Source organism: Cryptomeria japonica, unplaced genomic scaffold (genome assembly GCF_030272615.1).
Source record: "Cryptomeria japonica unplaced genomic scaffold, Sugi_1.0 HiC_scaffold_271, whole genome shotgun sequence".
NCBI classification, from domain to species: Eukaryota; Viridiplantae; Streptophyta; class Pinopsida; order Cupressales; family Cupressaceae; genus Cryptomeria; species Cryptomeria japonica.
Window position 1 is genome coordinate 116383 of NW_026729093.1, and position 13618 is coordinate 130000.

The following is a 13618-nucleotide window of genomic DNA, read 5'->3' on the forward strand; positions in this document are numbered from 1 at the left end:
TGGGTGCGCGCGCAGCACCTCGGGCGCACCGGGGTGCGCGCACAACGCCCGGGTTGCACCGTGGCCTGTGTGCTCGGGGCGCCTCGGGTGCGCGCTCGGTGTCGCCCCCGCGCGCGCGGTAGTGCGGGCAGCGCACCCCGGCCCGGCCCGGCCCCGACGAGAACGCAAACGGGCAAAAGGTTTATTCAAATAGCATTGCGATGCCCGGCGAAAAACTAAAAAAGGGTGCAACACCGGGACTTCCCGGGAGGTCACCCATCCCAGTACTACTCCGGCCCAAGCGCGCTTAACTGCGGAGTTCTGATGGGATCCGGTGCACTAACGCTGGTATGATCGCACCCGTTATGAGCTTGTCGCAGTGTGTACTTAGCAAACCGCGACCCACGTGCGAATCCACCCCGGCCACCCACCCCCGTCGAGGTGCACACCCTCCCTCGCGAAGTGCGCCCCGTTCGCCAAGTGTGAGCCCTGCCCGGGTGCGCGCACCTTGCTAGGGCGTCGGGTGTGCACCCGGCCCGGCCTACGTGCGTGCACCTGTAGGGGGCGTCGTGTGCGTGCAGTGTCCCGTCTGCAACGCGGTGCCCACACACCACCTCGGGCGCAACGACCTGCGCTCACATGTGGGCCGAGTGCACCTTGGTGCATGTTCGGGGCGCCTCGGGTGCACGCTCGATCTTGCCCCGGTGCACCAAGGCGCTCGGTTTGCCCCGGGTGCGCACTTGGTGCAAGGTGGGCACCCAAAATAGGGATCAAGCACCAAAACACAAGTTTCGGGATGCAAAATGGGACCCAAGGACCACAAATGCGTTCCAAGACCCATGATGGGTCCACGAGAACAAAAATGTGTTCCGAGACTTAATAAACAAATATTGGGTTTTAGGAGAAGAAACATGCTCTGATGCCCAAAACGAGAATCGACCCCGAAAAGGCCACAGGCCAAAAGTGGGATGCGAGACAAAAAAAAATGGGACCCGAGGACCAAAATTGGGTTCCCAGGTCGAAGACAGGGCAACCGGACAAGAAACGACCTCTAAGGCTCGAAATGAGTCCCGACGACTAAAACTTGACAAGAAGCACCCATCAGGCACCCAACTCGACACCCATGGGATGCCGACCCACCCGGGCTTCCACCTAGCACACCTTGGCACCCACCCACCCTCGCACCCAACCTCGCACCCAACTTAGCACCTTTGAACCCACATTGGCACTCACCCTGACCCTGGCACCTTGGAACCCACATTGGCACTCACCTTGACCCTGGCACCCACCTTTGCACTCACCTTGGGACCCACCCTGGCTCCCACCTCGGCACCCACCCAGACACCCACCTTGGTTCCTTGGCACCCACCTTGGATCCTTGGCACCCACCCCGACACCCACCTTGGCACGCAACTTGGCTACTTGCCACCCACCTTGGCTCCTTGACGCCCACCCCGACAACCACCCCGTGACCTACCCTGGCTAGGGTTGGTGCACACCCACCCTGGTGCCCACCTTGGCACCCACCCTATGACCCACCTTGGCACGCACCTTAGTACCCACCCCGTTACCCACCCTAGGACCCACCCCGTGACCCACCTTGGCCAGGGTGGGTGCACCCACCCTGGTGCCCACCTTGGCACCCACCCATCCTAGCACCCAGCCTGTGACCGGGCTTGGAACCCAACCTTGCACCCGCACCCGTCTTGGCCAGTGTGGGTGCGCACCCATCCTGGCACCCACGTTGTGACACACCCTTTAACCCACGCACCCTAGCACCCACGTTGGCACCCACCTTGGAACCCAACCTAGCAACTTGGCACCCACCCCGTGACCCACCTTGGCATCCACCATAGCAGTCGCCGACTTGGCACCCACCTCGGCACCCACCTTGACACTTGTGGACCCACCTTGCCACTCACCCTAGCATCGACCCATCCTAGCACCCACCCTGGCACCTTTGCACCCTAGCACTCACCCATCCTAGCACCTAACCTGTGACCCACCTTGACACTCACCCTCGCACCCACCTTGGAACCCAACCTAGCACCCACCCACCCTGACACCAACCCTAGCACCTACCCACCCTTGCACCCACCCTGTGACCCATCTTGGCACCCACCCATCCTACCACTCAACCTATCACCCACCTTCTCACCCACCTTGGCATCCACCTTAGCACCCACCCACACTGGCACCTTGGCACCCACCTCGGGCAAGGTGGGTGCACACCCACCCTGGCACCCAATTTAGAACCCACCGAGCATGTTACCCACCTTGGCACCCACATTGCAGCCCACCCTAGTACCCACCCTATGACCCACATTGGCATCCACACCCTAGCACCCAGGCACCTCGACACCCGCCTTGACACCCACCCTAGCACTGAACCTGTGACCCACCTTGGAACTCACCCTAGAACCCACCCACCCTGTGAACCACCTTGGCATCCACCTTAGCACCCACCCACCTTGGCACCCACTCTAGCACTCACCCATCCTAACACCCAACTTGTTACCCACCTTGGCACCCGCCCTCGCGTCCACCTTGAAACCCACCCTAGCACCCACCCACGCAGGAGCCCACCTTGGCACCCAACCTAACACCCACGCATCCTGGCACCCAACTTGTGACCCACCTTGGAACCCACCCTAGTACCCACCTTTGAACCCACTATATCACCAACCCACCTTGGCACCCACCCTATGACCCTCTTTGGAATCCACCCTAGCACGCACCCACCCTGGCACCCACCATGGAGCGCACCCTAGCACCCACCCACCTCGGCACGCACCTCAACACCCACCTTGGTGTGCGCACTGCGCCAACCTCTCAAAGACCCTATGTGGTGCGCTCCAAAGTGTACACCTTTGGTGCGCTCCAAGGTGCGCACCTTTGGTGCACACCGAGGTGCACACCAAAGTGTGCACCGAGGTGAGCACCAAAGTGCACTCCAGGGTGCACACCAAGGCGTGCACCTTTGGTGCGGTCAATGCAAACGAATTCGGAAGTTGGGGTCGATGTCCTAATCGCTGCTGCAGACTACACGTATGAGAATCGGACAAATAGCTTTATATAGGGGAGGTGTTGCGTTTGATGGGTCGACTCCCCTGGTTGTGTGCACTGCACCAACTTCAAAGACCCTGTCTTGTTTAAGAAGTCAAAAGTTGGGGTGGATGTCCTAATCATTGCTGCAGTCTACGCATGTATGAGAATCAGACAAATAGCTTATATAGGGGAGGTGTTGCATTCGGTGGGTTGACTCCCCTGGTTGTGCGCACTGCGCCAACCTCAAAGACCCCGCATAGCAGAAGAAGTCGGAAGTCGGATTTTGGTGAGCACCAAGGCGTGCACCTTTGGTGCGGTCAACGCAGACGAATTCAGAAGTTGGGGTGGATGTCCTAATCGTTGTTGCAGGCTACACATGTATGAGAATCAGACAAATAGCTTATATAGGGGAGGTGTTGGGTTTGATGGGTCAACTCCCTTGGTTGTGCGCATTACGCCAACCTCAAAGACCTTGTTTTCGTTAAGAAGTCAAAAGTTGGGGTCAATGTCCTAATGGCTCCTGCAGGCTACACATGTATGAGAATCGGACAAATAGCTTATATAGGGGAGGTGTTGGGTTTGATGGGTCGACTCCCCTGGTTGTGCGCATTACGTCAACCTCAAAGACCTTGTTTTCGTTAAGAAGTCAAAAGTTGGGGTCGATGTCCTAATTGCTCCTGTAGACTACACATGTATGAGAATCAGACAAATAGCTTATATAGGGGAGGTGTTGGGTTTGATGGGTTGACTCCCCTAGTTGTTCGCATTACACCAACCTCAAAGACCTTGTTTTCGTTTAGAAGCCGAAAGTTGGGGTCGATGTCCTAATTGCTCTTGCAGGCTACGCATGTATGAGAATCAGACAAATAGCTTATATAGGGGAGGTGTTGGGTTTGATGGGTCGACTCCCCTGGTTGTGCGCATTGCGCCAACCTCAAAGACCCTGCATTGCGGATGAAGTCGAAAGTCAGAGTTTGGTGTGCTACAAGGTGTGGTCGAAGGTGCTCACCTAGGTGTGCACCTTTGGAGCACAGGAAAAGTGCCCTCCAAAAGTGCGCACCTTTGGAGTGCACAAAAGTGCCCTCCAAAAGTGCGCACCTTTGGAGCGCAGAAAAGTGCCCTCCAAAAAGTGCCCTCCAAAAGTGCGCACCTTTGGAGCGCAGAAAAGTGCCCTCCAAAAAGTGCCCTCCAAAAGTGCGCACCTTTGGAGCGCAGAAAAGTGCCCTCCAAAAAGTGCCCTCCAAAAGTGCGCACCTTTGGAGCGCAGAAAAGTGCCCTCCAAAAAGTGCCCTCCAAAAGTGCGCACCTTTGGAGCGCAGAAAAGTGCCCTCCAAAAAGTGCCCTCCAAAAGTGCGCACCTTTGGAGCGCAGAAAAGTGCCCTCCAAAAAGTGCCCTCCAAAAGTGCGCACCTTTGGAGCGCAGAAAAGTGCCCTCCAAAAAGTGCCCTCCAAAAGTGCGCACCTTTGGAGCGCAGAAAAGTGCCCTCCAAAAAGTGCCCTCCAAAAGTGCGCACCTTTGGAGCGCAGAAAAGTGCCCTCCAAAAAGTGCCCTCCAAAAGTGCGCACCTTTGGAGCGCAGAAAAGTGCCCTCCAAAAAGTGCCCTCCAAAAGTGCGCACCTTTGGAGCGCAGAAAAGTGCCCTCCAAAAGTGCGCACTTTTGGTGCGCACCAAGGCGCTGGTTCGGTCGTTGCAGGCGAGTTCGGAAGTTGGGGTCGATGTCCTGAGCGGAGGTGCAAACTACACAGGTGTCGGAATCGGACAAATAGCTTATATAGGGGAGGTGTATGCTTCGATGGGTCGACTCCCCAGGTTGAGCGCACCGCGCCAACCTCAAAGACCCTACGGTATGGATGAAGTCGGAAGTTGGGTCCGATGACCGATTCGATTAGTAGGTATGCTCATGAGGTCGGAATTTGGGTCCGATGACCTGCCATGTGCAGGAAGGCGAATGTTGACACTGTGCGTTGCAAGGTGCACACCAAGGCGCTGGTGCGGTCTTTTTAGTCGAGTTCGGAAGTTGGGGTCGATGTCCTGATCGGAGGTGCAAGCTACACAGGTGTGGGAATCGGACAAATAGCTTATATAGGGGAGGTGTATGCTTCGTTGGGTCGACTCCCCGGGTTGAGCGCACCGCGCCAACCTCAAAGACCCTACGGTATGGATGAAGTCGGAAGTTGGGTCCGATGACCGATTCGATATGTAGGCATACTCGCGAGGTCGGAATTTGGGTCCGATGACCTGCCACGTGCAGGAAGGCGAATGTTGGCACTGTGCGTTGCAAGGTGCGCACCAAGGCGCTGGTTCGGTCGTTGGAGGCGAGTTCGGAAGTTGGGGTCGATGTCTTGATCGGAGGTGCAAACTACACAGGTGTGGGAATCGGACAAATAGCTTATATAGGGGAGGTGTATGCTTCGTTGGGTCGACTCCCCGGGTTGAGCGCACCGCGCCAACCTCAAAGACCCTACGGTATGGATGAAGTCGGAAGTTGGGTCCGATGACCGATTCGATATGTAGGCATACTCGCGAGGTCGGAATTTGGGTCCGATGACCTGCCATGTGCAGGAAGGCGAATGTTGGGACTGTGCGTCGCAAGGTGCGCACCAAGGCGCTGGTGCCGTCGTTGCAGTCGAGTTCGGAAGTTGGGGTCGATGTCCTGGTCAGAGGTGCAAACTACACAGGTGTGGGAATCGGACAAATAGCTTATATAGGGGAGGTGTATGCTTCGATGGGTCGACTCCCTGGGTTGAGCGCACCGCGCCAACCTCAAAGACCCTACAGTATGGATGAAGTCGGAAGTTGGGTCCGATGACCGATTCGATACGTAGGCATATTGGCGAGGTCTGAATTTGTGTCCGATGACCTGCCATGCGCAGGAAGGCGGAATTTGGGTCCGATGACCGAGTTGATGGCGTGCCATGCGCAGAAAGGCGGAATTTGGGTCCGATGACCGAGTTGATGTTGATGGCCCGCCATGCACAGGAAGGCGGAATTTGGGTCCGATGACCGATTTGAAGGCGTGCCATACGCAAAAAGGCGGAGTTTGGGTCCGATGACCGAGTTGATATTGATGGCCCGCCATGCGCAGGAAGGCGGAATTTGGGTCCGATGACCTGACATACGCATGGAGTCCGACTCGGGGGCCGATGTTCGATTCGATGACTTGCATTGTGGGTAAAGTCGGAAGTTGTGGTCTTTGACCCGATTCGATGACCAGACTTCGGCTGCTTGAGAATCGGACAAATAACTTATATAGGGGAGGTAGTGTTCTCGAGCATCCTCCCCCCGTGCCCGTTTATGTCGATTGATGCTGGTGCTCGACTGGTTGGAGCGCTCGGATGCAAAAATCTTGCACCAGGATTTATCGATTGTGATGGACACGGCAAGTCTCCTGATTGCTATGCAGGAGCTCATCGTGAATCTCTATGCGGCCTTGGTATGGACTCGACCTGCGGAATGGTTCGGCAATGGTAGTCGCTCCAACACGTCCTTGCAATGGCCACAGAGGTGATTCGACTAGAGCTCCAGTCTAGCTTTTGGGTTGCTTGGCGGACTGGTATAGCCGCGATCGAGTTCCGGCCATGAACGTTTTAGATAGCTCTTGGGCTTTCTGGGACGGAAGTCGGAAGTTTGGGCTGTTGTCCGATTTGATGACCATTCTTCGGATGTGTGAGAATCGGACAAATAACTTATATAGGGGACTGTGTTGTCTCACGCAGCCCCCTCCGTGCCCCTCTATCTCGACCGATGTTGGTGCTTGAAAGGGTTGGGATCGCTCGGATTTATAAACGTGCACCACCATTTGTCGAGTGTGAGGGACGCGGCAGGTCTCCTAAATGCTATGCGGGCGCTCTCTGAGAATCTCTATCCGGCCTCGACACAGACTAGTCTTGCTGAATGGTTTGGCACTGGTAGTCGATCCAACACGTCGTTGTTGTGGCCGCCTAGGCGATTCGATTCGAGCCCCCGTCTAGCTTTTGGGTTGCTTGGCGGATTTTGCCCTATCCGCAAGTGAGCTCGGTCCCTAAACGTTCGAGAAACCCGATTGCTATGCGCCGACTCTCTTTCTTGCGAGCCTCCATCTAGCTTTTGGGTCTCTACGGAACGGAAGTCGGAATCTGGGACCGTTGTTTGATTCGACGAGGCAGACTACGGTTGTGCGAGAATCGGACAAATAACTTATATAGGGGAGGTGTTGACTGGAGCATTCTCCCCCGTGCCCCTCTAACTCGACCAATGCTGGCGCTCGAACGGTGGTAGCGCTCGGATTTTCATTGAGCGCCAGCATTGGTCGATTTAGAGGGGCATGCGAGATTCCCGAATGCTATGCGAGGGCTCTAACGGAAATGTCTATTGGTTTCGGTATGGATGCAATTGCGAGTGGTTCGGCAAAGGTAGTCGTTCCGATGCGTCCATGTCGTGGCCAAATCGATAATTCGATTTGAGCCCTCGTATAGCATTTGGGTCTCTCGATGTGATTCCGCATTCCAGTCCCTTTGGGCACTGCTTGAGCCGCATCCCAGGGGGTTCCCTTCCCAATAATCTGCCTCGCAACCCGATTGCTATGCGGTGAGGCTCCTCGGCCGCCTCGGAACTATCTGTGTATCAGACGCATCGCGGGATAAGGGGTTGGCAACGGTAGTCGCCCCAAGCGCGTCCGATGCTTGGACCATTCCGAGGCGGCCCTGAAGCCTCTTCCGTCTAGCCGTTGGGTCCTTCTCGCCGCATCCCTCGCCTCGCAACCCGATTGCTATGCGGTGAGGCTCCTCGGCCGCCTCGGAACTATCTGTGTATCGGACGCGTCGCGGGATAAGGGGTTGTCACTGGTAGTCGCCCCAAGCGCGTCCGATGCTTGGACCATTCCGAGGCGGCCCTGAAGCCTCTTCCGTCTAGCCGTTGGGTCCTTCTCGCCGCATCCCTCGCCTCGCACCCCGATTGCTATGCGGTGAGGCTCCTCGGCCGCCTCGGAACTATCTGTGTATCGGACGCGTCGCGGGATAAGGGGTTGTCATTGGTAGTCGCCCCAAGCGCGTCCGATGCTTGGACCATTCCGAGGCGGCCCTGAAGCCTCTTCCGTCTAGCCGTTGGGTCCTTCTCGCCGCATCCCTCGCCTCGCACCCCGATTGCTATGCGGTGAGGCTCCTCGGCCGCCTCGGAACTATCTGTGTATCGGACGCGTCGCGGGATAAGGGGTTGTCATTGGTAGTCGCCCCAAGCGCGTCCGATGCTTGGACCATTCCGAGGCGGCCCTGAAGCCTCTTCCGTCTAGCCGTTGGGTCCTTCTCGCCGCATCCCTCGCCTCGCACCCCGATTGCTATGCGGTGAGGCTCCTCGGCCGCCTCGGAACTATCTGTGTATCGGACGCGTCGCGGGATAAGGGGTTGTCACTGGTAGTCGCCCCAAGCGCGTCCGATGCTTGGACCATTCCGAGGCGGCCCTGAAGCCTCTTCCATCTAGCCGTTGGGTCCTTCTCGCCGCATCCCTCGCCTCGCACCCCGATTGCTATGCGGTGAGGCTCCTCGGCCGCCTCGGAACTATCTGTGTATCGGACGCGTCGCGGGATAAGGGGTTGTCACTGGTAGTCGCCCCAAGCGCGTTCGATGCTTGGACCATTCCGAGGCGGCCCTGAAGCCTCTTCCGTCTAGCCGTTGGGTCCTTCTCGCCGCATCCCTCGCCTCGCACCCCGATTGCTATGCGGTGAGGCTCCTCGGCCGCCTCGGAACTATCTGTGTATCGGACACGTCGCGGGATAAGGGGTTGTCACTGGTAGTCGCCCCAAGCGCGTCCGATGCTTGGACCATTCCGAGGCGGACCCGAAGCCTCTTCCGTCTAGCCGTTGGGTCCTTCTCGCCGCATCCTTCGCCTCGCACCCCGATTGCTATGCGGTGAGGCTCCTCGGCCGCCTCGGAACTATCTGTGTATCGGACGCGTCGCGGGATAAGGGGTTGTCACTGGTAGTCGCCCCAAGCGCGTCCGATGCTTGGACCATTCCGAGGCGGACCCGAAGCCTCTTCCGTCTAGCCGTTGGGTCCTTCTCGCCGCATCCCTCGCCTCGCACCCCGATTGCTATGCGGTGAGGCTCCTCGGCCGCCTTGGAACTATCTGTGTATCGGACGCGTCGCGGGATAAGGGGTTGTCACTGGTAGTCGCCCCAAGCGCGTCCGATGCTTGGACCATTCCGAGGCGGACCCGAAGCCTCTTCCGTCTAGCCGTTGGGTCCTTCTCGCCGCATCCCTCGCCTCGCACCCCGATTGCTATGCGGTGAGGCTCCTCGGCCGCCTTGGAACTATCTGTGTATCGGACGCGTCGCGGGATAAGGGGTTGTCACTGGTAGTCGCCCCAAGCGCGTCCGATGCTTGGACCATTCCGAGGCGGACCCGAAGCCTCTTCCGTCTAGCCGTTGGGTCCTTCTCGCCGCATCCCTCGCCTCGCACCCCGATTGCTATGCGGTGAGGCTCCTCGGCCGCCTTGGAACTATCTGTGTATCGGACGCGTCGCGGGATAAGGGGTTGTCACTGGTAGTCGCCCCAAGCGCGTCCGATGCTTGGACCATTCCGAGGCGGCCCCGAAGCCTCTTCCGTCTAGCCGTTGGGTCCTTCTCGCCGCATCCCTCGCCTCGCACCCCGATTGCTATGCGGTGAGGCTCCTCGGCCGCCTTGGAACTATCTGTGTATCGGACGCGTCGCGGGATAAGGGGTTGTCACTGGTAGTCGCCCCAAGCGCGTCCGATGCTTGGACCATTCCGAGGCGGCCCCGAAGCCTCTTCCGTGTAGCCGTTGGGTCCTTCTCGCCGCATCCCTCGCCTCGCACCCCGATTGCTATGCGGTGAGGCTCCTCGGCCGCCTTGGAACTATCTGTGTATCGGACGCGTCGCGGGATAAGGGGTTGTCACTGGTAGTCGCCCCAAGCGCGTCCGATGCTTGGACCATTCCGAGGCGGACCTGAAGCCTCTTCCCTCTAGCCGTTGGGGCTTTCTCGCCGCATCCCTCGCCTCGCACCCTGATTGCTATGCTGTGAGGCTCCTCGGCCGCCTTGGAACTATCTGTGTATCGGACGCATCGCGGGATAAGGGGTTGGCAGTGGTAGTCGCCCCAAGCGCATCCGATGCTTGGACCATTCCGAGGCGGCCCTGCAGCCTCTTCCGTCTAGCCGTTGGGGCCATCTCGCCGCATCCCCCACCTCGCACCACGATTGCTATGCGGTGAGGCTCCTTGGCCGCCTCGGAACTATCTGTGTATCGGACGCATCGCGGGATAAGGGGTTGTCACTGGTAGTCGCCCCAAGCGCGTCCGATGCTTGGACTATTCCGAGGCGGCCCTGCAGCCTCTTCCGTCTAGCCGTTGGGGCCATCTCGCTGCATCCCCCACCTCCTCGGCCGCCTCGGAACTATCTGTGTATCGGACGCATCGCGGGATAAGGGGTTGGCAGTGGTAGTCGCCCCAAGCGCGTCCGATGCTTGGACTATTCCGAGGCAGCCCTGCAGCCTCTTCCGTCTAGCCTTTGGGGCCATCTCGCCGCATCCCTCGCCTCGCACCCCGATTGCTATGCGGTGAGGCTCCTCGGCCGCCTGGGAACTATCTTTGTATCGGACGCATCGCGGGATAAGGGGTTGTCACTGGTAGTCGCCCCAAGCGCGTCCGATGCTTGGACTATTCCGAGGCGGCCCTGTGGCCTCTTCCGTCTAGCCGTTGGGGCCATCTCGCCGCATCCCCCACCTCGCACCCCGATTGCTATGCGGTGAGGCTCTTCGGCCGCCTTGGAACTATCTTCGTATCGGACGCATCGCGGGATAAGGGGTTGTCACTGGTAGTGGCCCCAAGCGCGTCCGATGCTTGGACTATTCCGAGGCGGCCCTGCAGCCTCTTCCGTCTAGCCGTTGGGGCCATCTCGCCGCATCCCCCACCTCGCACCCCGATTGCTATGCGGTGAGGCTCCTCGGCCGCCTTGGAACTATCTTCGTATCGGACGCATCGCGGGATAAGGGGTTGTCACTGGTAGTCGCCCCAAGCGCGTCCGATGCTTGGACTATTCCGACGCGGCCCTGTGGCCTCTTCCGTCTAGCCGTTGGGGCCATCTCGCCGCATCCCCCACCTCGCACCCCGATTGCTATGCGGTGAGGCTCCTCGGCCGCCTTGGAACCATCTTCGTATCGGACGCATCGCGGGATAGGGGGCTGTCACTGGTAGTCGCCCCAAGCGTGTCCGATGCTTGGACCATTCCTAGGCGGCCCTGAAGCCTCTTCCGTCTAGCCGTTGGGGCCTTCCCGCCCCATCCCTCGCCTCGCACCCCCGATTGCTATGCGGTGAGGCTCCTCGGCCGCCTTGGAACCATCTGTGTATCGGACGCATCGCGGGATAAGGGGTTGGCACTGGCAGTCGCCCCAAGCGCGTCCGATGCTTGGACCATTCCGAGGTGGCCCTGAAGCCTCTTCCGTCTAGCCGTTGGGGCCTTCCCGCCCCATCCCTCGCCTCGCACCCCAATTGATATGCGGTGAGGCTCCTCGGCCGCCTTGGAACTATCTGTGTATCGGACGCATCGCGGGATAAGGGGTTGGCACTGGTAGTCGTCCCAATCGCATCCGATGCTTGGACCATTCCGAGGCGGCCCTGCAGCCTCTTCCGTTTAGCCGTCGGGGCCTTCCCGCCGCATCCGTCGCCTCGCATCCCGATTCCTATGCGGTGAGTCTTCTCGGCCGCCGCGGAACTATACCTGTTATTGCTACTGCATCCTTCGGCTGGTAACCTCCTCTGCCGCCTTGGAACGTTCTCTTTGTCGGACGCGTCGCGGGATAAGGGGTTGGCACTGGTAGTCGCCCCAAGCGCGCCCGATGCATAGACCGCTCCGAGTCGACCTTGCTTTCAGCCTCTCACATGCATAGACCTCTCTGAGTCGACCCTGCAGCCTCTCACGTTTAGCCTTTGGAATCTCGCCTCACAACATGATTGCTATCCTTGATGCATCCCTTGCCTCGAGCCCTGATTGCTTTCTTGGCTGCATCCCTCCTCTCCTCACAGCCCGGTTGTCATCACTGCTTCATCCGTCGCTTCATGCATTCTGGCTGCTGGGCCCTTCCCACCGCACACCTCGATTGCTATCTCTTCTGCATCACACACCCCGATTGCTATCTCTGCTACATCCCTCGGCTCTCACTTCTGCATCCTTCGCCTCACACCTCGATTGCTATCAATGCTGCATCCGTAACCTCACACCCCGATTGCTATGCGGGGAGGCTCCTTGGCCGCCTTGGAAATTTCTGTGTGTCGGACGCACCGCGGGATAAGGGGTTGGCACTGGTAGTCGCCCCAAGTGCGCCCGATTCTTAGACCGCTTCGAGGTGACCTCGTAGCCTCTTTCGTCCAGGCTTCCTGCCTTCAACGCCCTTTTTACACCTCGATTGCTATGCGCGGGCTCGTTGGCGTCTATCACCTCTCTGCGAAGAGTGGCACGATGATTGTTGGGGTAAATCGTAGCAGTCCGATCTCTGGCCTTGGGCCATTGTGAGGGCTGATCGATTTCCTGTGCGCATCTCGTGTTCGCCCAGTAACAGACTCGACGACTTGTAATCGGTCTTGTTCCCGATTGTTCCTGGAGGTAGTCTTCGGAACTCTTGGATTTGACCTGTCACTCGAACTGTCCTCTTCCGAGGATGCTTGTGTGTGTGTGCTTGTGCCATTTCCTTGGCGGTATTAACGAGATATTAAAGAGCGGAGTGAGCGCCTCGCCCAGCTATGTTTGGGGCTCTCACTCCCTTACCCGGTGTGCGACCGCTTTGCACGTAGGTTGCGGAGCATCGCGACTCTTTCGATGTTTGGCGGTTGTCTTCCGGTGATGCGTTGGTCCCGAAGTGCACGTTACTAGCATTTCTGCCATTGTTCTCGATCTTTGGCACGTTCCTTCGTTGCAATTGGATATATATCTCCGTTTATACGCGCAGGCTTCTCCCGCCTATTCAGCGCTGTCCCACTCTCAGCACTCTCGTGGTCTCCTTGGCTTCTCTCTCCCGTGAGCGAGCTCTCTTCTCGAGTCTTTTCCATGTCCCATGGAGGTTGCCTTGCGAAATTCGGGCACACAAACGTGACCGGATAAGAGCGGAATTGCCTATGAGGAGAAGCTCACCTTAGGGAGCAGCAATGCCGAGTGTTTCGACAGAGGGTAGAGGGGGCGTTGTTTGGGCGGTTGCACAAAAGAGTGCTACGTTTGCACTGAAGGTTGCTTCTTCGTCTCCGACGAACTCTTCGAGGCAAAAAAGCTTGTTTACGGGGTCGAGGTGGGACTGTTCGTGCGAGTTGCGCCACCAAAAGTGCGTAGGGGGCATATACCTGGGAAATGGATGTCTCTGAGTGGCCTTACTCGGTCGCGTGCACGGTGCATTCTCTAACGGCAGGACTGTCGCGAGCATGTGCGGTTCGGATGTTTTCGGGTAAAGGGTTCCGTACGGGATGTTCTTCCCAGGCTCCTGTGAACCGAGACTCTGCATCGTCATGCTCCGGCTCCCGTGGGTGCTTCATGCCTCGTCGAGCTGTTTGTCGTGGACGATTAAGGCCGAGGCCTTCCTTCGAGAGGGGAATTGTTCAGGCTGGTCGAGGCGGGATT

General features: G+C 58.4%; 1 non-coding gene across 1 annotated transcript; it reads right to left on the bottom strand.

Annotated features, from left to right (window-relative positions):
- Window positions 1-222: 222 nt before the first annotated feature.
- LOC131869848 (5S ribosomal RNA) lies at window positions 223-341 on the bottom strand. Its single transcript, XR_009368217.1, has one exon. It is a non-coding gene; the product is annotated as a 5S ribosomal RNA (ribosomal RNA).
- Window positions 342-13618: the final 13277 nt, after the last annotated feature.